This window comes from Triturus cristatus, chromosome 9 (assembly GCF_964204655.1).
Source record: "Triturus cristatus chromosome 9, aTriCri1.1, whole genome shotgun sequence".
Taxonomy (NCBI): domain Eukaryota; kingdom Metazoa; phylum Chordata; class Amphibia; order Caudata; family Salamandridae; genus Triturus; species Triturus cristatus.
The window spans coordinates 415,121,570-415,147,424 of NC_140592.1; positions in this window are offsets into that span (position 1 = coordinate 415,121,570).

Sequence of the window (25,855 nt, forward strand, 5' to 3'; positions counted from 1 at the left end):
ACTCGTTTCCCCCCGATTTTTGTGACCTCTGTGCCCTTTCTTGTGACCTTTTGCCTTCTGTGCCACTCGTTTCCCCCCATTTTTTGTGACCTTTTGCCTTCTGTGCTACTCATTTCCCCCCGATTTTTGTGACCTCTTTGCCCTTTATTGTGACCTTTTTGCCTCTGTGCCACTCGTTTCCCCTGATTTTTGTGACCTCTTTGCCCTTTCTTGTGACCTTTTGCCTTCTATGCCACTCGTTTCCCCCATTTTTTGTGACCTTTTTGCCTTCTGTGCCACTCGTTTCCCCCCGATTTTTGTGACCTCTTTGCACTTTCTTGTGACCTTTTTGCCTTCTGTGCCACTTGTTTCCCGTTTTTTGTGACCTCTTTGACCTTTCTTGTGACCTTTTTGCCTTCTGTGCCACTCGTTTCCCCCTCAATTGTTGTGCCCTTTTGCCTTCTGTTTCCTTCGTCGCCCCTCACCGCCCCCGCCGCTGCATCCCTGCCCCCCTGACTGCACATTCGCTGCCCCCGCCTCCCAGCTGCTCCTCCCTCCCACTTCCCCATATATGCCAGCCGCTGAGCAGCTGTGCCGCTGGCGCGCCTAAGGCAAGCCCGTCTGCGCCCGTCCACGCATGGACCGTGCCAGAAACCCTGGCCCCCGCCACTATGACGCCAGCACTCTGCACGCTCACACCTGCTTCAAGGTCGCCCCGAAACGCATTCTCAAAAAAAAGAGAGTTTCCCAGGGACCAGAAAGGACTGGGTGTCAGATATTTTATTTTTCATAGGAAAACACTTATATTCAATAAAATCATATTTTAAAATTGCATTCAATATATACTCTGATTGGGTGCTCTGGTACACTCTTATATATGCTATCTAACAATTCCGTATTACGGTATCTATCTCAGAGTCACACACAGTTCAAATCATGTACTTTCAAAATTGCAAATTAAATACTACACAAATACATTTCATATGCTTTAAAAAGTCCCACTGTCGACGCGTTTCGGTGCATAGGTTACAATAGTAGCACCTTCCTCAGGACGGACGAGAATTTAAAACCAAAGTTTTGTTCTTCTTTTTTAAGTGTAGGTGTTGAAGTCCTTCTGTGGGTGTTCAGGACGACTTTATCACCTCTCAACTTTTGTGATTTTAGACCACTTGCATCATAGTCAGTGGAGTCATAGAATTTTTTAAAAAGTCACGTTGACACATGTTCAATGGTGTCTTAAAGCAGGTACGTCTTTCGATATGCACCGCCTGTATTCAGTTGTTTAGCTGTGCCAATAGGTTTTTCGCCTAATGTTTAAGTTCAGGCTGTCCTTCCCTGCACCTTTTCAAGTGGTGTCCTGATACCAGTTAGAGCCTGCAATATCTTGTGGCAGCCTGAATCTTGACAACGCTGTCTTCTTTTCTTTAAGCGCTGTCAGCCACACTGTAGGTTTTCTTGGGGGTGTTTTTACTTTTACTTTTACTCCCAACCTTTAAAAATCGGCGAGCCTGCTTGTCACAACGTCCTTCTTCCACCGCCCCGAAACGCACACACGGTCCCTTCACCTGCCCGAACTGCAGCTACACCAGAGCCGAGGAACCACCCGCCAAAAAAGACCTCAACCATCTCCGATGCATACTACTGAATACCCGCTCGGCACGCAAACACGCCGTTGAGCTCTGGGACCTGCTCAACACAACCTCTCTGGACGTCGCCTTCCTGACAGAGACCTAGTTGAACAACTCCTCCGCACCAGACATCGCCATAGTCATCCCAGACGGCTACAAAATCACCCGCAGACACCGCACCAACGGAGTCGGAGGAGGAACTCCATCATCCACAAGAACAGCATCAGGGTCTCGACCACCACCGACAATGCGCTCAGCACCACCGAACACATGCATTTCCAGATCCACACAGACCCCAACTCCACCCTCAGAGGCACCCTCGTCTACCGACCCCCCGGACCGCACCCCCAGTTCAGCGACTCCATCGCCGACTTCATTAGCATGCACGCCCTGACCTCCACCGACTACAACCTTCTCGGAGACCTGAACTTTCACCTTGAGAACAACAACGACAGCAACTCCACAACCCTGATCGATAACCTCGCCAACCTCAGACTAAGACAATGTGTCACAACGCCCACCCACTCCGCCGGCCACATGCTCGAGCCGGCCACACGCTCGACCCAGTCTTCTCCTCAAGCCCGGATGTCTCCGTCAACCACACCACCAAACTCCTCTGGACTGACCACCGCTGCATTATCCCCCACCGCTGCTGGAGCAAAATCACCGAAGACCAACTACATGCAAACCTCGCTCTCAGCCCACCCACCGAACCCTCCAAGACCGACGACGCCGTCCACAACCTCAGATGCTGGACCGAGGACTGTGCCAACACCCTCGACCCACTGAAGGACCCCCCCCCACCGAGACACCAGCAAGATGGCCAGCTGGTTCACCCCAGAACTCCTAGCCTCCAAGCAAGCCTGCCGGAAACTAGAGAAGAAATGGCACAGTGAACAAACTCCGGACAGCCACGCAGCACACAAGGACGCTGTCTGCAACCACCACCACCTCATCAGTGCTGCCAAGAAGACATCCCTCAAAGACCGCCTCGACAACAACCCACACGACAGCAAGGAGCTCTTCAACATCGTGAAGGAACGCTCCAACCTCAGCTCCAACACCAACGACATCCCGCGGTCGCAAGCCCTGTGCGACTCCCTCGCCACCTTCTTCCACCGCAAGATAGCAGACATCCACGACAGCTTCAACACCCAGATATCCCCAACAGACAGCAACACAACAGACCCTCCGCAAACCATCGAGCACGTCCCCTTGCTAGCCTGGACCAGTGTGAGCGTTGATGACACCATCAAGACCATGAGCACAATCCACTCCGGCTCTCCGTCAGACCCATCCCCGCACCACGTCTTCAACAAAGCAAGCAGCTCCATCGCACCCCACCTGCACGTCATCATCAATCTCTCCCTCGAGATCGCGACCTTCCCAGAGAGCTTGAAACACGCCGAGATCAACGCCCTACTCAAAAAACCCAAGGCAGACCCAAGAAACCTCAAGAACTTCCGGCCCATCTCTCTGCTCCTCTTCCTGGCCAAGGTTATCGAGAAAATCGTCAACAGACAGCTAACCCAATACATCGAAGAGAACAGAATCCTGGACCCTTCCCAGTCTGGGTTCCGCAGCAACCACAGCACCGAGACCGCCCTCCTGCTTGAACATCCTCCGCATGTTCCGCAAGATCTACAGATGGACCCCGACAGATGCAAGAAAGACAGTAACCCAGGCCCTCGTCAGCGGCAGACTCGACTACGGAAACGACCTCTACGCAGGAGCCCCGACCAAGCTCATCAATCGACTACAACGCATCCAAAACGCCTCGGCACGACTGATCCTCGATGTACCACGACACGGCCACATCACCCCCCACTTAAGAAACCTGCACTGGCTCCCTGTTAACAAGAGGATATCCTTAAAGCTCCTCATCCACCCACACAAGGCACTCCACAAGACCGGCCCAGCCTACCTCAACAGACGGCTCTCCTTCTACACCCCCAACCGCCAGCTACGCTCCGCCGACCTCTCACTCGCCACCGTCCCGCACATCCGAAAAACAACCAGCGGCAGGAGATCCTTCTCCCACCTCGCCGCCAAGTCATGGAACACCCTCCCACTGATCAGACGACAGTCCCAAGACCTGCTGACCTTCAGGAGGACACTGAAGACTGGCTGTTCGATCAGTAGCGGCCCCACCTCCCCCCAGCGCCTTGAGACCCTCGCGGGTATGTAGTGCACTTAACAAATGACTGATTGATTGATTGATTGATTGATTCTTTGCAATTCAAGTGCATGCGTCTGGAGGAAGGGAGGAGACTCACACTGGCGAGTTAGCTCAGTGGGTCAATTGTTCGATGTTGAGGGGACTGTGTATCCTGCTCTAAGAGATCTGTTGAGCTAGCTAGCTTTTTTGTGTCTGACTGTAAGTACAGTGTTCATGTGAAGGCCCGGGGGCCAGAACAAAGCCAGGATTTTAACAGAAGATATATTTACAAATAGCGGATCTACATATCTATCAATTATATAGCCAGCATTTATCTGGCCAGTCTTGGAATAACCCGACACCTCTGGACCTTGGTTGGAAGCCTTTGTGCTAGAATGTGTTTGGTACACTGATGCTTTCATTATACACATACACGCTATGCTCTTCTATGTGATATTTCTAATTGATTATAGATGCTTTTACTAAACCGACATCCCTCCCTTACAAGACCTCTGCGACAAACTCAGCACCTTTTTCCACCACAAAATCAAGAGCATCTACGACAACTTCGACAAAGACAACCAACACACTGAACCTCGCCAACCACCCCTGACACCCTGAAGCCAGCGATCAACAACTGACAGCCCTCACCACCGAAGAGACACTGAAGACGATGAAGTCAACCCGCTCCAGGGCCCCCACGGACCCCTGCCCCCTCCACATTTTCAACGGAGCCGCAGACACCATCGCACCCATGCTCTGCCACACCATCAACCGCTCCCTGACAACCGCCTCGTTCCCTGACAACTGGAAACATGCTGATATCAATCCCCTCCTGAAGAAACCCTTGGCAGACCCCACCGACCTCAAAAACTACAGACTCATCTCCCATCTCCCGTTCCCAGCGAAAGTCATCGAGAAAGCCATCAACAGCCAACTCACCACATTCATCGAAGAGCACAACATCCTCGACTCCTCCCAATCCGGCTTCAGAAGAAACCACAGTAGGGAAACCGTCCTCCTCGCCGCAACAGACGACATCCGTACCTTACTGGACAAAGGAGAAACAGCAGCCCTCATCCTCCCCGACCTCTCAGTGGCGTTCGACACAGTCTCTCACCGCACCCTAACACTCAGACTCCACGACGCAGGGATCCAAGACAAGGCCCTTGACTGGATCCGCTCCTTCCTCTCCGGCAGAACGCAGCGGGTCAGACTCCCCCCTTTCCCCTCAGACCCTACACCTACCACCTGCGGAGTCCCCCAGGGGTCCTCCCTCAGCCCTATGCTCTTCAACATCTACATGGCTCCACTCGCCCCCATCATCAGAACCTACCGGCTCAACATTGTGTCATACGCAGACGACACCCAACTCATCCTCTCCCTATCCAACGAACCCAACACCGGCAGACACAACTTTCGAGAAGGCATGGAAGCCGTCGCCAAATGGATGAAAAACAGCTGCCTACAACTAAATACCAACTCATCAGTACTCATCATGGGCCCAAACCCAGACACCTGGAATGACACCTGGTGGCCCCCAGCCCTCGGAAGCCTGACTACCCCCACGGACCACGCACACAACCTGGGATTCATCCTGGACTCAGAGCTCAAAATGTACCGCCAGATCAACTCCGTCTCATCCTCCTGCTCCACACCCTCCGCCTCCTACGTAAGATCTTCAAATGGATCCCCCTCAAACACAGAAAGACCGTCATTCACGCCCTGGTCACCAGCAGGCTCGACCACGGCAATGCACTCTGTGCCGGAATAAACAAAAACCTCACCCGCAAGCTACAGAACAACCAAAACGCCACAGCAAGACTGGTCTTCAACCTGCCAAGACACTGCCACATCTCCCAGCACCTGCAAACACTCCACTGGCTCCCCATCGAAGCTAGAGTCACCCTCAAGATGCTAACCCACGCTCACAAGGCCCTCCACGACACCGGACCAGCATACCTGACCAGCCGACTCAAATTCCACGTACCCCAAAGGACCCTACGATCAGCCCAGCTCTCCTACGTAGTGGTCCCCCGCACCAGAAAGACCAGAACCGGAGGTCGCACATTCTCCTTCCTCGTGGCCAGAGCCTGGAACGACCTTCCGCTCCCCCTCAGACAGATAACGTCGCTCCCTATCTTCGAAAGAAACCTCAAAACCTGGCTCTTCGACAGACCCCCTCCTTGATGGACTGGAACCTGCGAACCCCGCCCCACACCCCCAGCGCCTTGAGACCCTTACGGGTGAGTAGTCGCACTTAACAAACACCTGATTTGATTTGATTTAATGTTTGAATCTTTCGCAGTAGAATTATATTGGTCTCGCTCTTCTTCCACCGGCCCATGGTGTCAATCATTTCACATCACACCATTTCATCCTGCGTCAAATGCTGAAGCAGACGGCGTGTTAGTTATTTCCATGGAGAAGACTGAAGACACAAAAGTGCATCAATCAATCTTTTGTGGCGATGGTGTAAGAGGAAACAACATTTGCTAAATCACCCATGTGTTCTCAAAGGCATGCCATTTATATCCGCATTCAGGGATGTCCAGACAAGGGTTGGGTGGCCGGTGGCCCCTCCGATGAAGGGTTGTGCTCTGCCTGTTGGTGAAAGGCCTCCCTTCTCTGCGCGTTTTGTAGCAAAAACATCAGGCCTCGTGATCCTTGTGTAGTTGATCAGGCGCCGCTTCGCGTCTGTCAACTTTCGGGGCTGGTCTAATTTGCAGTATTGGGCCTGGTGCCACGCGGCCGCGCCTATTAAAAAAAAAGCATGGACACCGCTGTGGTGATTACTCTGCTGGCGTGTGTCTGCTCTGATGCAGAGACCGCACCCACAGCCATTTATTGTGCACGTCCCGCGCTAGGCGGAACAAACTAAACTTACAACGTAAGCGGGAGAGTTTGCCTCCCACCCCTGGGAAATGGCTATACCAGTGGACTGTTGCACATGGTATCGCGAGACACGACATAACATTCCTCCTAAACAATAAACAAAGCAAAAACAATCATCCTACATGAGTATATCATGTTATCATGGAGAAAACACGCTTTAACTACTCACGACCTTCCCACCAGCTTTCCAGCCCACATCAGCATTAGTTCAGCAGTGAAAGTCTCGAAGTTGACTGGAGGGTGCTGGATTTCTTCGCAGACTGTATTGAGTGTGTTCACCTCTGCACTTGACACTGTCCTTCGAAACAGCTGATGGTACTTCCATGTTGGGCTGTGATGCCCCCTCGATTCTTAATTGACCCTCGGAGGTCTTGGGGGACATCTCAGCATCTCTGGGACTTGGCAGGAGTGATTCACTCCCAGTCCATTCTTCCCATTGATGTTCCCCATCCTCAGACGTTTCTCTTTCCTGGGTATTGTACAGAGTCTTATGATAATTCTTGAAAACCGTGATATTTCTGGTAACCAGTTCCAATCCCTTCTTAGACGTGACCTGTGTACCTTGAATGCAAATGATGCGTCATGGGTCTTTCTCAAAAGATAGCTGGAATTTGCTTCCAGGATGTCTATTTTGAACCAGGACCATATACCCCACTCTCAGACTCGACGTCTTGGCCCACCGTCTTGTGCTTACTTGATCATTGGCATGCCTTTGCTGGCATTCCACGGCATTGTCATTGATCTCTTCGGGAGTCCATTGTGGGTGATGAGGAATGGAGTCGGTCATGACCCTCCCCATAGATAGATGTCCTGGAGCACGCATGGTGGTCATGTGGGGCGTCTGCCGGTAATCACGTAAGAACAAATATATCGACTGTTCTACCAGATCCCCACTAGCTACGGTAATGCGGATGACCTTGTTTAATGTCCTCATAAACCTTCGTCCTCTCCATTCGCCTGAAGCTACTTCGAGGTAATTCTCTGATGGATGATTCCTTGCGAGGTCATGTAGGGTGGGCCATTGTCAGTTCTGATTTCTTTGATCAATCCATGTGTCGCCATTACCTTTTCCAGTTTGGGAATTACCTCCCCTGCAGTTAACGAGGATAGCACCTCAATCTCTGGATATTTTGAATAGTCATCTATGACCACCATGGAGTGTCTTTCATCAGGGAGACTTCCAAAATCCATACTCACTCGCACCCAAGGGCCCTCCGCACGCAGCTCTGTTATGATGGGTGCTGGGGAATTCAGTTCACTGGTCACCTGACACCACCTACAAGACCTTACCACTTCCTCGACTTTGCTATCCATAAAAGGAAACCAAACTTTAGTCCGCAACCTGCCTTTCGTTTTAACCATCCCTTGGTGGCCGGCATGGGCCAGCACAACCACACGGTCCACCAAGGAGTTCGGAATCACCAGCTGGTGACCCCAAAGAAGGCACCCATTTGGGTTGACACCAAGTTCATTCCTCACTAGGTAGAGACTTTCAATCACCTTCCTTGCTTCCGGAGTAAGCCTTGCCTCTGAGTCCATGAGCGGATGCCATTTGTTCACCCTCACAGCCTCTAATACCTTCTGCAGACAGGCATCTTGACTGGTGGCTCGGCAAAGGTCATTTATGGAAATAGGACTTGGACGTGATCTGTCTAATATATACCTCACGTATTCTTCAGTCTCTTCAGCCTCATTCATTTCACTCCGCGTGGCAGCACAAGTATGTCGAGATAGATAGTCTGCAGGGTTACTGGACCCCGGTTGATACTCAATCTTGCAATTGTAGTTCTGCAATTGCAGCATCCACTTTTCGATATGAGGTGGTGGTTTGGATGCAGTCCCGGCAAATAATGGGGTGAGTGGCTTGTGATCTGTGGTGACCAAGAACGGTTTCCCGTAGACATACAGATGAAAATGTCAGCACCCCCAATGAACAGCAATATCCTCCTTCTCTTTTTGGGAGTACCATTGTTCAGTGTCCGTCAGGGACCGGCTCGCAAAAGCAACGGGAGCCCACTCATCCTCATCCGTATTTCGTTGCAAAAGGACAGCTCCTAGCCCTTTTGGCCCTGCATCAACTGCGACTTGAGTTTGTATTTGTGGATCGAAATATCTTAAGGTGGTAGAGCTTGAAAGAGCTTCTTTGGTGTTTTGAAACGCAGCTTGTTGTTCCTGGGCCCCAGACCCATGGGACAGCTGCCTTGGTCAGTTCTCTCAACGGTATTGTGAACTTTGACAGGTCTTTGATGAAACAACCACAATAGTTGATCATGCCTAGGAAACTGCGCATTTCAGTCACATTGGTTGGAGTGGGAGCCTCTTTGATGTCTCTGACCTTTTTGGGATCCGGAGTGATCCCCTCAGCTGAGAATGGTTACCTGAAGAATTGCAGTCTGCTTTGGAGGAATTCAGACTTTTCCTTGTGAAGTGTAGGTCCAGAGTCTTAAATTCGTTGGAGTACTTGTCTCAGTCGGCTGTTGTGTTCAGAGATTGACTTTGCATGGATCAAAATATCGTCACTCACATTGACGACTCCTGGGAGATCAACCAGAGGTTCTCTATGGTGTTCTGAAATGCCTCAGCGGCACTCGATATACCGAAGCTCAATCTTCATTAATGCCTCATTTCTACATTTGTCGAAAACGTCGTTATGTACCTGGATAGTTCATCTAGGACCAGTTGATGATATCCAGCCCTAAGATCCAACTTCGAAAACCAGCAAGCCTCGCTCAGCTCCCCTATGAGATCATCGATCCTCGGAGTCAGGTGCCGCTCTCGTTTGATTGCTGCATTGGGCATCCTCATGTCCACACAGATTCTTACCTCCCCCGGTTGTTTGGGTTTTCGGGCGACAACGATAGGTGACACCCAGGGAATCGGACCTTTTACTTTCTTCCAGCATCTTCAAGTTTCTGTAGTTCCTTTTCGACCAGGGGCCTCAGATGGAATGCGACTCGCCTGGGAAATCACAATACCAGTGGACTGTTCCACATGTTATCGCGAGACACGACATAACAATCCTGACACCACTTTAAGATGAAATGGCTAAATCTACAGTTACTGCAATCTCATCCAAAATGACACTTGGAAGAAAAAAACACTCCTGGTCAAAGCTGAGAGAATATCAACAAAGATAGGAGTATGCAGTTCCTAAGGAGGCTAACAGTGACTTTAAGGAATGAGTGCAAGTGATTAGCTACCAAGAAGGAGGATGGGAATTCCTCCTTTCGGAATTAGGGCCCTCACACACCCAGCCCGCTGGGTGTCATGCTTCATCATTCGGCATGTCCCTCGTCGGGTCGGCGCTGCAATACCTGACGGGCACCCTCAGTGTGGGCTCTTTGGCGGAGATCTTTTTTCCTTGCCATTTTGTGAGTGCGTGTAAGGGGCTCAGAAGTGTAGAAGTGTAGTGTTGTGGTTTCTAAAAAGACCAAGGGCCATATGTAGGTAGCCTAATACCGGTCGGTAACGGCCGATTTTCGGTAAAAATCCCGTTACCGACCAGTATTCAGGCTTTTGGTATGTAGGGGGGACATTTCAGGATTCGGTAATTTACCGAATCGGTAAAATTACCGATTTGGTAATTTTACCGATTTGGTAAATACCGAATCCTGAAATGAGATGTAGGGGGAGTGTGTGGGTGTTGTGTGGATTCGTTATTTACCACCAACTAAAAGTTGGTGGTAAATGACGAATGGCTTAGAAAAAGCAGTTTTTTGGCACTTAGAAGTGTGCAATGTGGCAGACATACATGGCCTTGTATGTGTGCCACATGTGCACACATGCAGGAATCAGGGGTGCAACAGGGTGTCACTGTGACACCCTGCCACCCTTGATTGTGCTCCCCCCATTACCGAATCGGTATTTACCGATTCGGTAATGGTAACTGGCTTCCCATTGATTCCTATGGGCCTCCTGGCCCATAGGAATCAATGGGAAGCCAGTTACCAATACCGAATCGGTAAATACCGATTCTAAATTACCGACCAATTCCGATTCGGTAATTTTTACCGACTGATTACCTACATAGCATTTACCACTTCATAAATACCGAATCGGTAAAATTCGGTTTTTATGAAGTGGTAAATGTTAGGCTACCTACATAAGGTCCCAAGTGAGTTAAAACAAGGAGAGGGAGGATCAGAGCAACAAATTTAATAATCCTGTCTCCCACCTTGATTAAAAGGAGTGATGGCGACTGTCTATAGTGATGTCATAGACACTTGCTCTATGCTTCAGGCAGTCAACATATTTCTTGCCCTAGTTGTCCCAAGAAGGATCAGGCGGCAGTTCTTCAGGATCTAATATGGGAGATAGAATTTACACTAAGTGGCTGATAATGAGGTATAATGACCTAGATATTACCAGTCTGGAGACGCCTGTGGCGTACGATGTCCGTGGGTGTGGTAGCCAATCTATAATATATTCAAGAATGGCCCCATCGGGTAGCGGCATCAAGTGGACACGTTCACTTAACATGCTCAAAGAACTTGCGCCCACTCGGCGGAGGACCTAACCTGCAGTGCCGGTTCTTGGAAGGTTCCTGACACCACTTTAAGATGAAACGGCTAAATCTACAGTTACTTCAATCTCATCCAAAATGACACTTGGAAGAAAAAAACACTCCTGGTCAATGCTGAGAGAACACAACAAATGGTCCTGCCACTGTTCACGTGAAAATAAAATAAATGTTTCTAACTTCTAGCCCCTTTTTCGAAATTTGGGAGGCATTGGTAGCGAGTGTTCCTGTTGTTAATTTATATCTTACCTTTTGTAAGATGCCAGCTTTCACACCCTTAGCTCCCCCTCCCCCACTCTCTGACATACTGATACTCAAACCCTTCGCCCTGCATCTGCCACCCTTATAGCAGGCTCCAAGGTCTCTGCGCACACCGGCCACAATACCTTTGTGTCCGGTTGATGCTATATAAAACTAAAAAAAAAAAGCCTGACCTCCAAAAGCCAGATGGGAGAAGGGAAGAAAGGCCATCACATGCTGTACTGTGTGATGGCCAACTAAAATGCTCTCTGACTGAAATCGCCGGAAAGATAGCTAAACACTCAAAGGAGGGACTTTTACAGAAATGCACCAGTAAGAAGCCAGCATTTCTGAGTGCCACACAGCGTCGGATTGGTAACGCGGGCACTCGGGCAATGCCCGAAGGGCCGGTATGCGAATTCCAGCCGTGGGCTGCTTTTAAAGAAAATCAGACTGGAGGGCCGATTTGGGCGGTTTCTACGTTGTTCGGATACCGCCAGCAGCCCAGTGGGTGCCTGAGTGGCCTTTCTGGAGGTAGATAGGCATCTGTTACCTCCCTTTCATCAACGGGCAGAGGTGTCACTCCCTTTCTCTTGCTGGGCCGGCCCATTAATATAAGCATATTGAGACGGGGGCAGGGGGCCTGACCATAGGTGGCCTCACTTTTCAGGTGTGTTTCACCAGTTTAAAATAATCCGTGGATTCACCCCCCCGCCACTTTTTTTTTAGCATTCCCGGGCCGATTTTCAATCCCAATCCAACCCTGATAGTAATCAATGGCAATTGGTGGGTTTGCCAAACCCCACAAAACAGATATAACAGGTGGTTTAGGCCTGGCAAAAGGTTTATTTTGCCAGGTCGAAATGGCAGTTTAAAACTGCACACACAGGCTGCAATGGCACACCTGAGACATGTTTAAAAGGCTACTTAAGGGAGTGGCACAATGAGTGCTGCAGGCCCAGTAAAAGCATTTCATGTAAAGGCTCTGAGTACATGGACTGCCACTTTACTAGGAACATGCAAGTACATTTAATGTGCTAATTGGGTGTAAGCCAATGTTACCAAGTTTTAGGGAGAGAGAACAAGCACTTTAGCACTGATTAGCAGTGGTGAAATGAGCAGAGTCCTAAAGCCAGCTAAAATGAAGTAAGCAAAAACAGGAGGATGGAGGCTAAAAAGTTGGTGGAAAACCACACCAAGCATGTCAAGTCCAAAAGCCACTCTTCGTGTGGGGTGGTTTCCATCAGCAGCGCATACAATCTGGAAATCATGTGTTTAATGCCAAAGAGTTTACCAAACACCTTTTCGAAGGGGATCTTTTCTCTGATGGCCGCTGATTTGTTTGATGGGTGAAGGTCCCTGTGGCACAACTGCCCATAGTGTAGTCTCTCACGTTCCTCCACGTGGAATTCTTTCTTGCATTGTTCAAAGGATTTGATGTCTGAGTTTTAAAAATGTTCCAAAATAATTTTGCACCCCCTGCTTTCTTCACTGGTCAAAGGGCCTGAGATCATGGCAGGTGTGAAATTCCTATTGAAACTTATCAGTCCAAATGTGATGGGAAAGTTGTGAGGATGTGATTCTTCTTTCTCTGATGTGATTTCTAATGCCTAACTATTTAATATACTTCCAGAACCAACAAAACATGAATTGAGCTTTGAGTACTTGGACTGGAGGAGCTGTTCAAGTCAGGGTCAGACTTTCAGATGTATCCATTTTAAGTTTATATCTAGAAACTACCTCACGGTTTTGAATGTACTATACCAAAAGCATGTAGGGTGGGCTCCAGGTCTCTTAATCTAAGTAGAACATTGTCTGCATAGAGTGTTATTTTATGTTTGTCTGGGCCAAACTCTATTCTTTATATTGCATCACAGGAGCAAAAGATTCTATACACACCACAAATGGGAAAGCCCTGGCAGGTCCTTCTCAAGGCAAATGGCCTGGATTAAGGACAGTATAACGAAGTTGTGTCTATGGCTCTTCCATAAATGGCCATCACTATTTACATATAGTGTTTTTGAAGCTAATGGACAATCATTTCTGAGAGAGAAATAATCCATCCACCTAGTTGAGAGCCTTCTCCTCACCAGGAGAGACTAGTTTTGCAGGTTCTTCTTTGTACTTTTTTGACTAGGTGGATCACTCATCTAGTATTATCATGTGTTTGACTCATGATAAAGTCAGACTGGACAGTGTGAATTAAACTAGCCACATTTTATCATACCTGTCTGCCAGTATTTTAGCAGGGTTTAGCATCTATATTAAGAAGGTCTATAGGCCTATATGTGGCAGAAGATTGAGGGAATCAGCCTTACTTAGTATATTATTGTGATGACAGCTCCAATTTGGTTATATGATTAAAAAGTATTTCAACGTTTTGGAGTGATTATTCTTAAACGGATTTTACAGAAGCCTTCTATAAACAGTCTGGTCCTGGGGCCATATTTCTTTTTAGATTTTTAACTGCTCAAGAGAATTCTTCCTTCGTGATTGTTGTCTTCAAAGTATTTCGATATGTGTCAGGGACTGTCATTGGGAAAGCATTTTGTAGGTATCTCTCATGTTGTTAGCGTAAATGGTTCTCAGCTGCCCTGATATTGTTTGAAATACAAGCTAGCAATAAAGGTTTTTGACTGTATTGTTTTTTCAGCACCCCCAACACCGGCTCCTGAGCTTCCCCTAATTTGTGCCATGAATGCCAGATAGTAACCCACAGTAACCGCTTTAAAAGCTTTAATGTGGTGAGCGAACCATTGATGGCCAAAGCATTGTATTGTTCGCGCAGTGCACATCAACGCTTAGTCCACCACTCTAAAGGAGAACACTTCATTTTAAACAAGCATTTGCAATGCAACAGGTCTCGCATTAGTTAGAGTTAGAGATTTTGGCATTGTTTATATTTTGCTGGATTTGTTTGTTGTTTTGTGTACTAACTACAGTTTTGCATGTATCTGTAGAGTAAGTATGTGTATTATACCTTTCGCACTGAATATTTGCTGGTGTAATATAATATTATGAACTAGTCCATACAAAACCACCAGCCGCTACAGATGACAACCAACTGACACTATGGGGCCACCAACGACCAACTGGACATTACCCCTGTGGCGATTGCGTATCATGCCAATTCACGGCCACCACAAAAGAAGTGGACATAGGTACTGAGCGACCATGGACTCAGAAGAACTTCTCTAACTGCAGCACAGAAAATGTAGTGTACCTACTCAAATGCCCTTGCCAACTCATGTATGTAGGCATGACTACTAGGCGTGTAAAGATCAGAATTAGTGAGCACCGGAGCACTATCAGAAGGAAGAAAGATAACACCAAATTAACAAAACACTTCCTTGAGAAAGAACACTCTGATAAAGATCTAAGATGGACGGTACTGGAAGTAGTACAGAAGCGCAATGGCTGCCTCTCACATGTCTTACATGTTAGAGAACAGCGCTGGGTGTTTCGCCTTGGGACATGGAAAAACGGATTGAACGATGATATCCCATGGCTACAAATGAAGTAACTTCCCTTAGCGCTCACTAAAACATACACTCTAACAGTACCCATTATAAAGACAAAAACACAAACAATAGACACAGTAATACATGTGAATAGAGCTATACGTAGTTTCCCTTACTCTCTAAAACTAGAATCATCTTGATCAGCAATCATGCGGTAGCTGTAAAATCAACTTGTGCACTAATTGTGGGTTTAACCACACCGTCACCCTGACTGTAAACAATCTGGGTTTGTTTTCTCTTCCTTTCTTCTGTGTAAATACTCGAAACTGCTCCCGTCATGAAATAATACTCATGAGCAGGGCACATGTTCCCCATATTTCTATATAAAGTGTCTACACACGTTAAATCACTCCCTTGTATCTCCAGAAACTATGGCAGGTGCTTTCATTGGACCACAGCTGGTCCCGCCCCACCCCAGGCAATCATCTGAGGTAAAGACGGGACACAGGAAGCGGTGTGTCATAGAGCAGCGCCATGTGCTTACACACCCCCACGAGGGTCAGGCAACAAACAGGCAACGTGCAGTCCTTTCTGTATGCTTCGCTCAGGACACAGGAAATGCAGCATCATCACTGTGCGCCACGCTCACCTGAAACCCATATCGCATGCCACGATCCCACCCAACAGTATAAAAGCTTGCTGCGCACTACACTTAATGTCACCGGGGAGGAGGCTGGACGCATGCAGCACTAGGTTTTCAAGCGGGGAGTACGCCTTGAACTGTAAGTCGTTGTTCTGATTTCTTCTTCCAACAGGTTGAAACTATAGTAGACCAAGCACGCCCTGACGGTTTTTTCTGCTAACTAATTCAGTATCTTTGATATACCTTCCCAACCAGTCTGGTTTTTAACCCTTTTGTCTTCATCCTTTATCGTCTCCCACCAGAATGTGGCCACAAGGATTTCCCCCCTACCCCTTCCATGGGGCAAATAGGTTTTTCCAATAGGGTAAGACTTCTATATTTTTTTCACATGAATGTCAGAGTGAACACAGATGCCTGACACTCATATACATTTTTCACCTTTTTCACTTTAGGAGAGAGCAGTAAGTATGGTGCGTGACTGTGACACATCAAGGTCTACCGAATGACAACCATTTTGAGTATTATATGTTTGTCTCACCCCCTCTCTCTTACAGGTTTCTCTAAACAGGTGGCAGCTGGCTATAGGCCTACGCCCCCAGTGGTAAGATTGGAGCCCAATACTTAAGGTCCTGATGAATGACACGTACCCAAGTGGACAATACAGGCAGAAACATGTTGACCCCCTATTAACAATCACTGATTCACAGCGGCGACGGGATGATAAGGTCCCCACTCACCGCACTTATATATTTTAATCCCACATAGTAACCCCATAGAATAAAAATTGTTCAGGTATACTATGATGGTTTTTAAATTCACTCACTCCTTTTTTTGTTTGGGCCCCCACTTAGTTTAGAAGTGCATCCCTGTCTTCAGGTGTATGCCCGCCCTCTATCAAACGCGGTTTTTAGAGGGCGAGGACTGGCAGATGATGAAGCATGACACCTGGTGGTGTGTGATGCCAGTCCGTCAATTTTTTGCCCCCACTAAATTGGGCATCTCTTAGACACTACTAGGGACGGTCCTTTCTGTGGTTCACATCGTAATATTACATGTAGCATTAGCTTGGTTACAATAATGTGTATTTGTAGTTGTGTTCTAGTATTATTTGTAGATAGTGTTGTGTTGTGAAATTGGTATGTGTTTGTGTTAATTAGTAGGTAGTGTAGTATATGTTTTTAAGCATTGTAAGCATAAGGGTTGCATAAATATGTCCAGCACAAATGTTGTGTTTTTATCATTTTTTTATTAGACATAAATTTTTGCTGCAATCAAGTAAATATTAGTAAATAGTTTCTGAATTATTTTAGAGACAGTTTTTATTATTAGCGGTACATTATATTTGCTCAATAATTTCTGTAATACATCCACGAAGAGAAACACACACAGAGACAGAGACAGAGACCAGAAAGACAGAGACTGAGACAGAGAAATACAGAGACAATGAGACATAGAAAGAGAGAGACACAGAGACAGAAACACATACACAGAAAAGAACACACGCAGACAGAGACACGCACACAGAGACAGAGACGTGCACACAGAGACAGAAATGCACATACAGAGACAGAGATGTATACATAAAGAGAGACGTACACACAGAGACATAGACACACAGAGAGACAGAGACACACACACAGAGACACACACACAGACTGAGACACACAGATACATACCGAGACACGTAGATACAGACACACAGACAGATACACTGAAACACATAGAGACACAGAGACAGAGATACACAGAAAGAGACATACAGACAGAGTCACAGAAACAGACAGAGACAGATACACACATAGAGAGAGAATAGGAAAAGGGGCTGGGGAAGGGTCCATCCATCCGGACTGCTGGTGAAGAGGCCAATGCGAGTGTCCAGCGAGACGTGCTCGACAAACGGGTGGCTTTCTGACTGAGCATTCACCCCAAAAACAAGCACAGGAGCAGCACAGTTTTGTTTAAAGACCAGAGTAATGGCGATATTAGCAGTTCAGAAACACCGAGCTTCTATTGCGCATGCATACTTCCTAAACATATGGTCGTAACATGTACTGCTCGGGGTACACATATAAGCCAGCAGATGTTGCCCTGTGGATAATTTATCGACCATGCAACTAAGGATCAAGAGTTCTAATCCCGGATTACCCGTTCTGTGATTCTGGTCAAACCACCTTATCTCCCCTTATCACCTCTGTTTCCTCATCTGGCAGACGCCGACTTTGACAGGTATAATTAAATAGTTTTTTCCTCTATCTGGATGAAGTGTTTTATATACATCTCGAAAGCAAGGTCTGTTTGTGGTGCCAGTCTATAAACATGTAACCCACTACCATTTTCTTTCCAGAGAGCCTGTGACAGCACCGGTGTAAGGGCTAATGGCACCCTGGGCAGGGCTGCGGACCGGCACACGTTCCACCAACTTGCAAGATCCCATCAGACGCGGGGCAAGCCCATGCGCTGCCCATCTCTGGGCATTAAGAAGAGACATTAATGCCACTGATCTCTTCCACGGCCTCCTCCCCTTCACCCACTGCGCGCGCAACACGTTTACTGCTGATATAGGCGTGAGAAATGAAAGGGAGTAAGACAATAGGGGCACATTGTGCGCCCCTCTTTCACACTGCTAATATGGTTTAGACATCCCGCCTACCCATCTCCACTGGGCTCCGCGCGGTGTGTGGCAGCGGAGTGAGTCAAGAGGTGTGTGGAAGCGGGGGCGCAGAGTAAAAGGAAAGAGGGCTCTTGTTCCCGGGTTTACCGGGCCTCTGTTCCACTGCATGCAAATGAGACAGTGTATGCTCGGGCTCTCCACAAATATTTACTGGTAAAACATGCCACCTGTTATGCTACCGCCTCGCAAGCGTTTGAGGGTAAATGTATCCCTCATACCTGCGCCCAGGTGGATGTGTTTAAAGAAACGGGGGGAGGAGGGGGGGGGGGGCTATAGACCATCTTTTGAAAACTGTTTGACCAAAGGCTGACCAGTGTCCTCCAGGCAGGTGCGAGATGCTGTTGGCGTTTCTCAAAGCATTGGATAATTCTTCAAAGGGGTGGGGGGGGGGAGGAATCTGACTTTAAGCCAAGTGGCGCAGCCTTGCAGGAACTGCCATGACACAGAGTTACACTGCACGCATCTACACAAGGTGATAGGGTGACGAAACCCAAATCTATGTTTATGCTTTGGCTAAAACACAATAAAAAGCCCATGCCATGTTTTATTCAAAGTCCCCTTAAAAGTATTCCTTGCTTAAACATGAGGCTCACTGTCAGGTAAACACCCTGCCCTTTCTGCAGACAATCCCAGCTTTTGGCAGGTGCCAAGTGCACCCAAACGTTAAATATATGGTGGACAGCGAGCCCACCATCACGGACAGCTTTGTAAGGCTGAGTGACAGATGATCCATACCGGTTATAAACCATCAGGCGTGTCGAGGAGGTCATATCCACCTTAACACACTGGTTACTCCGGGGGAAGGTCGAAATAAAGCCAATGAGCACCTCGGCTGTCTGCTTGTAGTGCCAGCAGCACACCTACCTGCTGTGGAAGCCTAACCCACCCTGCCTCTCACATGCCCGGGTCAGCATCAGTGCACCGGGCTGAGGTGTGGGGGCGATGGGCTTGTGGAGTTTGCTTTGGGACTTCCTGTGGACTCCCTGTAGCACAGCTGGACCTGCGGGGGGCCTCGGGAGGGGGCATCCCACAAGCGTGAAAAATGGGTCCCGGGAGACCTCGTCTGAAAACCGCAAAGACTGCAGCAGAACCGAAGAATAGAAGCCAGAAATGAGGGTTTTCACTTTGGCGCGGGGGACAGCAGAGTCAGGCTGAGAGGGGTGCGAGGGAGATATGGCTGCCTCTCACATGTCTTACATGTTAGAGAACAGCGCTGGGTGTTTCGCCTTGGGACATGGAAAAACGGATTGAACGATGATATCCCATGGCTACAAATGAAGTAACTTCCCTTAGCGCTCACTAAAACATACACTCTAACAGTACCCATTATAAAGACAAAAACACAAACAATAGACACAGTAATACATGTGAATAGAGCTATACGTAGTTTCCCTTACTCTCTAAAACTAGAATCATCTTGATCAGCAATCATGCGGTAGCTGTAAAATCAACTTGTGCACTAATTGTGGGTTTAACCACACCGTCACCCTGACTGTAAACAATCTGGGTTTGTTTTCTCTTCCTTTCTTCTGTGTAAATACTCGAAACTGCTCCCGTCATGAAATAATACTCATGAGCAGGGCACATGTTCCCCATATTTCTATATAAAGTGTCTACACACGTTAAATCACTCCCTTGTATCTCCAGAAACTATGGCAGGTGCTTTCATTGGACCACAGCTGGTCCCGCCCCACCCCAGGCAATCATCTGAGGTAAAGACGGGACACAGGAAGCGGTGTGTCATAGAGCAGCGCCATGTGCTTACACACCCCCACGAGGGTCAGGCAACAAACAGGCAACGTGCAGTCCTTTCTGTATGCTTCGCTCAGGACACAGGAAATGCAGCATCATCACTGTGCGCCACGCTCACCTGAAACCCATATCGCATGCCACGATCCCACCCAACAGTATAAAAGCTTGCTGCGCACTACACTTAATGTCACCGGGGAGGAGGCTGGACGCATGCAGCACTAGGTTTTCAAGCGGGGAGTACGCCTTGAACTGTAAGTCGTTGTTCTGATTTCTTCTTCCAACAGGTTGAAACTATAGTAGACCAAGCACGCCCTGACGGTTTTTTCTGCTAACTAATTCAGTATCTTTGATATACCTTCCCAACCAGTCTGGTTTTTAACCCTTTTGTCTTCATCCTTTATCGTCTCCCACCAGAATGTGGCCACAAGGATTTCCCCCCTACCCCTTCCATGGGGCAAATAGGTTTTTCCAATAGGGTAAGACTTCTATATTTTTTTCACATGAATGTCAGAGTGAACACAGATGCCTGACACTCATATACATTTTTCACCTTTTTCACTTTAGGAGAGAGCAGTAAGTATGGTGCGTGACTGTGACACATCAAGGTCTACCGAATGACAACCATTTTGAGTATTATATGTTTGTCTCACCCCCTCTCTCTTACAGGTTTCTCTAAACAGGTGGCAGCTGGCTATAGGCCTACGCCCCCAGTGGTAAGATTGGAGCCCAATACTTAAGGTCCTGATGAATGACACGTACCCAAGTGGACAATACAGGCAGAAACATGTTGACCCCCTATTAACAATCACTGATTCACAGCGGCGACGGGATGATAAGGTCCCCACTCACCGCACTTATATATTTTAATCCCACATAGTAACCCCATAGAATAAAAATTGTTCAGGTATACTATGATGGTTTTTAAATTCACTCACTCCTTTTTTTGTTTGGGCCCCCACTTAGTTTAGAAGTGCATCCCTGTCTTCAGGTGTATGCCCGCCCTCTATCAAACGCGGTTTTTAGAGGGCGAGGACTGGCAGATGATGAAGCATGACACCTGGTGGTGTGTGATGCCAGTCCGTCAATTTTTTGCCCCCACTAAATTGGGCATCTCTTAGACACTACTAGGGACGGTCCTTTCTGTGGTTCACATCGTAATATTACATGTAGCATTAGCTTGGTTACAATAATGTGTATTTGTAGTTGTGTTCTAGTATTATTTGTAGATAGTGTTGTGTTGTGAAATTGGTATGTGTTTGTGTTAATTAGTAGGTAGTGTAGTATATGTTTTTAAGCATTGTAAGCATAAGGGTTGCATAAATATGTCCAGCACAAATGTTGTGTTTTTATCATTTTTTTATTAGACATAAATTTTTGCTGCAATCAAGTAAATATTAGTAAATAGTTTCTGAATTATTTTAGAGACAGTTTTTATTATTAGCGGTACATTATATTTGCTCAATAATTTCTGTAATACATCCACGAAGAGAAACACACACAGAGACAGAGACCAGAAAGACAGAGACTGAGACAGAGAAATACAGAGACAATGAGACATAGAAAGAGAGAGACACAGAGACAGAAACACATACACAGAAAAGAACACACGCAGACAGAGACACGCACACAGAGACAGAGACGTGCACACAGAGACAGAAATGCACATACAGAGACAGAGATGTATACATAAAGAGAGACGTACACACAGAGACATAGACACACAGAGAGACAGAGACACACACACAGAGACACACACACAGACTGAGACACACAGATACATACCGAGACACGTAGATACAGACACACAGACAGATACACTGAAACACATAGAGACACAGAGACAGAGATACACAGAAAGAGACATACAGACAGAGTCACAGAAACAGACAGAGACAGATACACACATAGAGAGAGAATAGGAAAAGGGGCTGGGGAAGGGTCCATCCATCCGGACTGCTGGTGAAGAGGCCAATGCGAGTGTCCAGCGAGACGTGCTCGACAAACGGGTGGCTTTCTGACTGAGCATCCACCCCAAAAACAAGCACAGGAGCAGCACAGTTTTGTTTAAAGACCAGAGTAATGGCGATATTAGCAGTTCAGAAACACCGAGCTTCTATTGCGCATGCATACTTCCTAAACATATGGTCGTAACATGTACTGCTCGGGGTACACATATAAGCCAGCAGATGTTGCCCTGTGGATAATTTATCGACCATGCAACTAAGGATCAAGAGTTCTAATCCCGGATTACCCGTTCTGTGATTCTGGTCAAACCACCTTATCTCCCCTTATCACCTCTGTTTCCTCATCTGGCAGACGCCGACTTTGACAGGTATAATTAAATAGTTTTTTCCTCTATCTGGATGAAGTGTTTTATATACATCTCGAAAGCAAGGTCTGTTTGTGGTGCCAGTCTATAAACATGTAACCCACTACCATTTTCTTTCCAGAGAGCCTGTGACAGCACCGGTGTAAGGGCTAATGGCACCCTGGGCAGGGCTGCGGACCGGCACACGTTCCACCAACTTGCAAGATCCCATCAGACGCGGGGCAAGCCCATGCGCTGCCCATCTCTGGGCATTAAGAAGAGACATTAATGCCACTGATCTCTTCCACGGCCTCCTCCCCTTCACCCACTGCGCGCGCAACACGTTTACTGCTGATATAGGCGTGAGAAATGAAAGGGAGTAAGACAATAGGGGCACATTGTGCGCCCCTCTTTCACACTGCTAATATGGTTTAGACATCCCGCCTACCCATCTCCACTGGGCTCCGCGCGGTGTGTGGCAGCGGAGTGAGTCAAGAGGTGTGTGGAAGCGGGGGCGCAGAGTAAAAGGAAAGAGGGCTCTTGTTCCCGGGTTTACCGGGCCTCTGTTCCACTGCATGCAAATGAGACAGTGTATGCTCGGGCTCTCCACAAATATTTACTGGTAAAACATGCCACCTGTTATGCTACCGCCTCGCAAGCGTTTGAGGGTAAATGTATCCCTCATACCTGCGCCCAGGTGGATGTGTTTAAAGAAACGGGGGGAGGAAGGGGGGGGGGGGGGCTATAGACCATCTTTTGAAAACTGTTTGACCAAAGGCTGACCAGTGTCCTCCAGGCAGGTGCGAGATGCTGTTGGCGTTTCTCAAAGCATTGGATAATTCTTCAAAGGGGTGGGGGGGGGGAGGAATCTGACTTTAAGCCAAGTGGCGCAGCCTTGCAGGAACTGCCATGACACAGAGTTACACTGCACGCATCTACACAAGGTGATAGGGTGACGAAACCCAAATCTATGTTTATGCTTTGGCTAAAACACAATAAAAAGCCCATGCCATGTTTTATTCAAAGTCCCCTTAAAAGTATTCCTTGCTTAAACATGAGGCTCACTGTCAGGTAAACACCCTGCCCTTTCTGCAGACAATCCCAGCTTTTGGCAGGTGCCAAGTGCACCCAAACGTTAAATATATGGTGGACAGCGAGCCCACCATCACGGACAGCTTTGTAAGGCTGAGTGACAGATGATCCATACCGGTTATAAACCATCAGGCGTGTCGAGGAGGTCATATCCACCTTAACACACTGGTTACTCCGGGGGAAGGTCGAAATAAAGCCAATGAGCACCTCGGCTGTCTGCTTGTAGTGCCAGCAGCACACCTACCTGCTGTGGAAGCCTAACCCACCCTGCCTCTCACATGCCCGGGTCAGCATCAGTGCACCGGGCTGAGGTGTGGGGGCGATGGGCTTGTGGAGTTTGCTTTGGGACTTCCTGTGGACTCCCTGTAGCACAGCTGGACCTGCGGGGGGCCTCGGGAGGGGGCATCCCACAAGCGTGAAAAATGGGTCCCGGGAGACCTCGTCTGAAAACCGCAAAGACTGCAGCGGAACCGAAGAATAGAAGCCAGAAATGAGGGTTTTCACTTCGGCGCGGGGGACAGCAGAGTCAGGCTGGGAGTGGTGCGAGGGAGATAGAAGTAATAAACAAGCCCACGAGTGGTGCACGCGCCACAGCGAGACATGTGCTTTCAATTATCGTGCCCATGTCTGGGCACGATAATTGAAACCACATGACGGCCGGTGCGCGTAATAGACACCAATAGGCCATAGGCGGAGCAACGCGCCCGCATTTGGCCTATTGAGTGCTCTCTTAATAAACAAGCATTTGCAATGCAATAGGTCTCGCATTTACGAGAGTTTGAGCTATTGGCATTGTAAATGACAATGCCTTTTATTTATGTGTTGTTTTTTAAACAGATAAATAAAAGGCATTGTCATTTACAATGCCAATAGCTTAAACTCTCGCAAATGTGAGGCTGATTGTATTGCAAATGCCAGCGCCCATGCTATAAAAAAAATTAAAAAGCATTAGGAGAGAGCATGTCCTGCACTTTTTCTCGACAGTCTGAATTTTAGGACGGAGAAGGCAAGAAATGTGTATCTGTTGCCTGAACTGTATGTACTCTTTGTGGGGATTGCAAGGATGGGATACGAGTCTGAAATTGTTGTAGGCCACAAAGCACGGCTAGGATTGTGGCGTAATTTCGACTGAAATGTCATGCGCTGCAGCTTCTGACCCAGGCTGCAGCGATGGGTGCATGACGTAGCATTTAGTGCTGGAATCCGTCGCGCAGGCAGAAAGAAAGGCTTGTATGTATATTTACATAGCGCAACAACTATCAGTTACTTGTATATCTTGGCGCTTAATGAGGGGCTCGACTAATTTCAGTGGAGGCTCTCCATTGGTGCACTTTGGACCAGAACTGCGCTGGTGTAGATGGGTAGGTTGTAGTTTGCAGGCTGTCCTCGCGGAAGTGACCACATGAGAGGCCCGGTTCACAAATACCTTTGGATTACTACTGACGTGGTCCAGTGTTATTGTGAAATGACTGGGGCGGGCCGTGCTAGATACGAACATAACAAGCCTTGTCTGCTGTGCCTTTTCTTATCTTTTCACACCAATCAAGGAGGTGAGGAGCACAACAGTGATGCCATCTAATTACCTCCACGGCCCCCTCCCCCCCCCCCCCTGTTCCTGCAGACCCCTAGCCCTTTAATGGCCTCCTGCTCTTAAGCCGAATCCCCCCTCCCGCTGTTCCCGGGAAAGCACATCTGGCAAACTCGGTGGCTTGTGAGAAACATGGGGGAGAGCAGAAGTGGTGTTTGTGTGGGAAGGGGGTGTCAGAAGCCTGGTGATGGGAGAGAAAGCAGAAACAGGGAATACAATGCTTTGCTGACTAAGTGTATTTCACGTATGGCTGTTGACTCTCCTAGTCTCATAATAAGGGCTTTCGGACAGTACTGGTTTTAGAGAAAACCAAAGCATCCTGGGAATTGTAGTGTAATCATTCCTATTGGTAGCGTTGACAGTTCTCGAATAAACCAAGACTGTCTAAATCACATCCTTGTGACCTGCGGCCTCATTACCAGTCACACACACACACACACTTCTAGGCTGAGCAGAAATCCTTGTGTGCAGTCATGGAATATACCCTATATAAACAATAGGACAAGTCCTTCTGCAAGGCTCATATGTTGTAATGGGCTACGAGGCCCAGGCGGTGTAAGCCCTCGGATCTGTGTTTCAAAATATGTTTGTGTAAACTCTAAACTCTGACAAAACAAATGGATGTAGGTTGTGGCCCTGCATACATACACCCGGAAACATGCACAACTTCACGAGTTTGTGGGTATTCATAACCGTATTGGGGCCCTAGCGTGAAGATGTGTGCTAGAACTAGACAACGCAGAGCAGACCGCCTGTATTCAGCGTCTTCACGAAGGCACATACATTTAACTCGGAATTTCTCTAAGTTAATGTATGGGCTGCAGTGACAGTGAAGCTCAGACTCAGACAGAGGCTTTCGCTGCCTTCTGTTTCCGAGTTGTGTTCCCTGCATTTCGTGCACTAATTCGGTGAAATTATGAG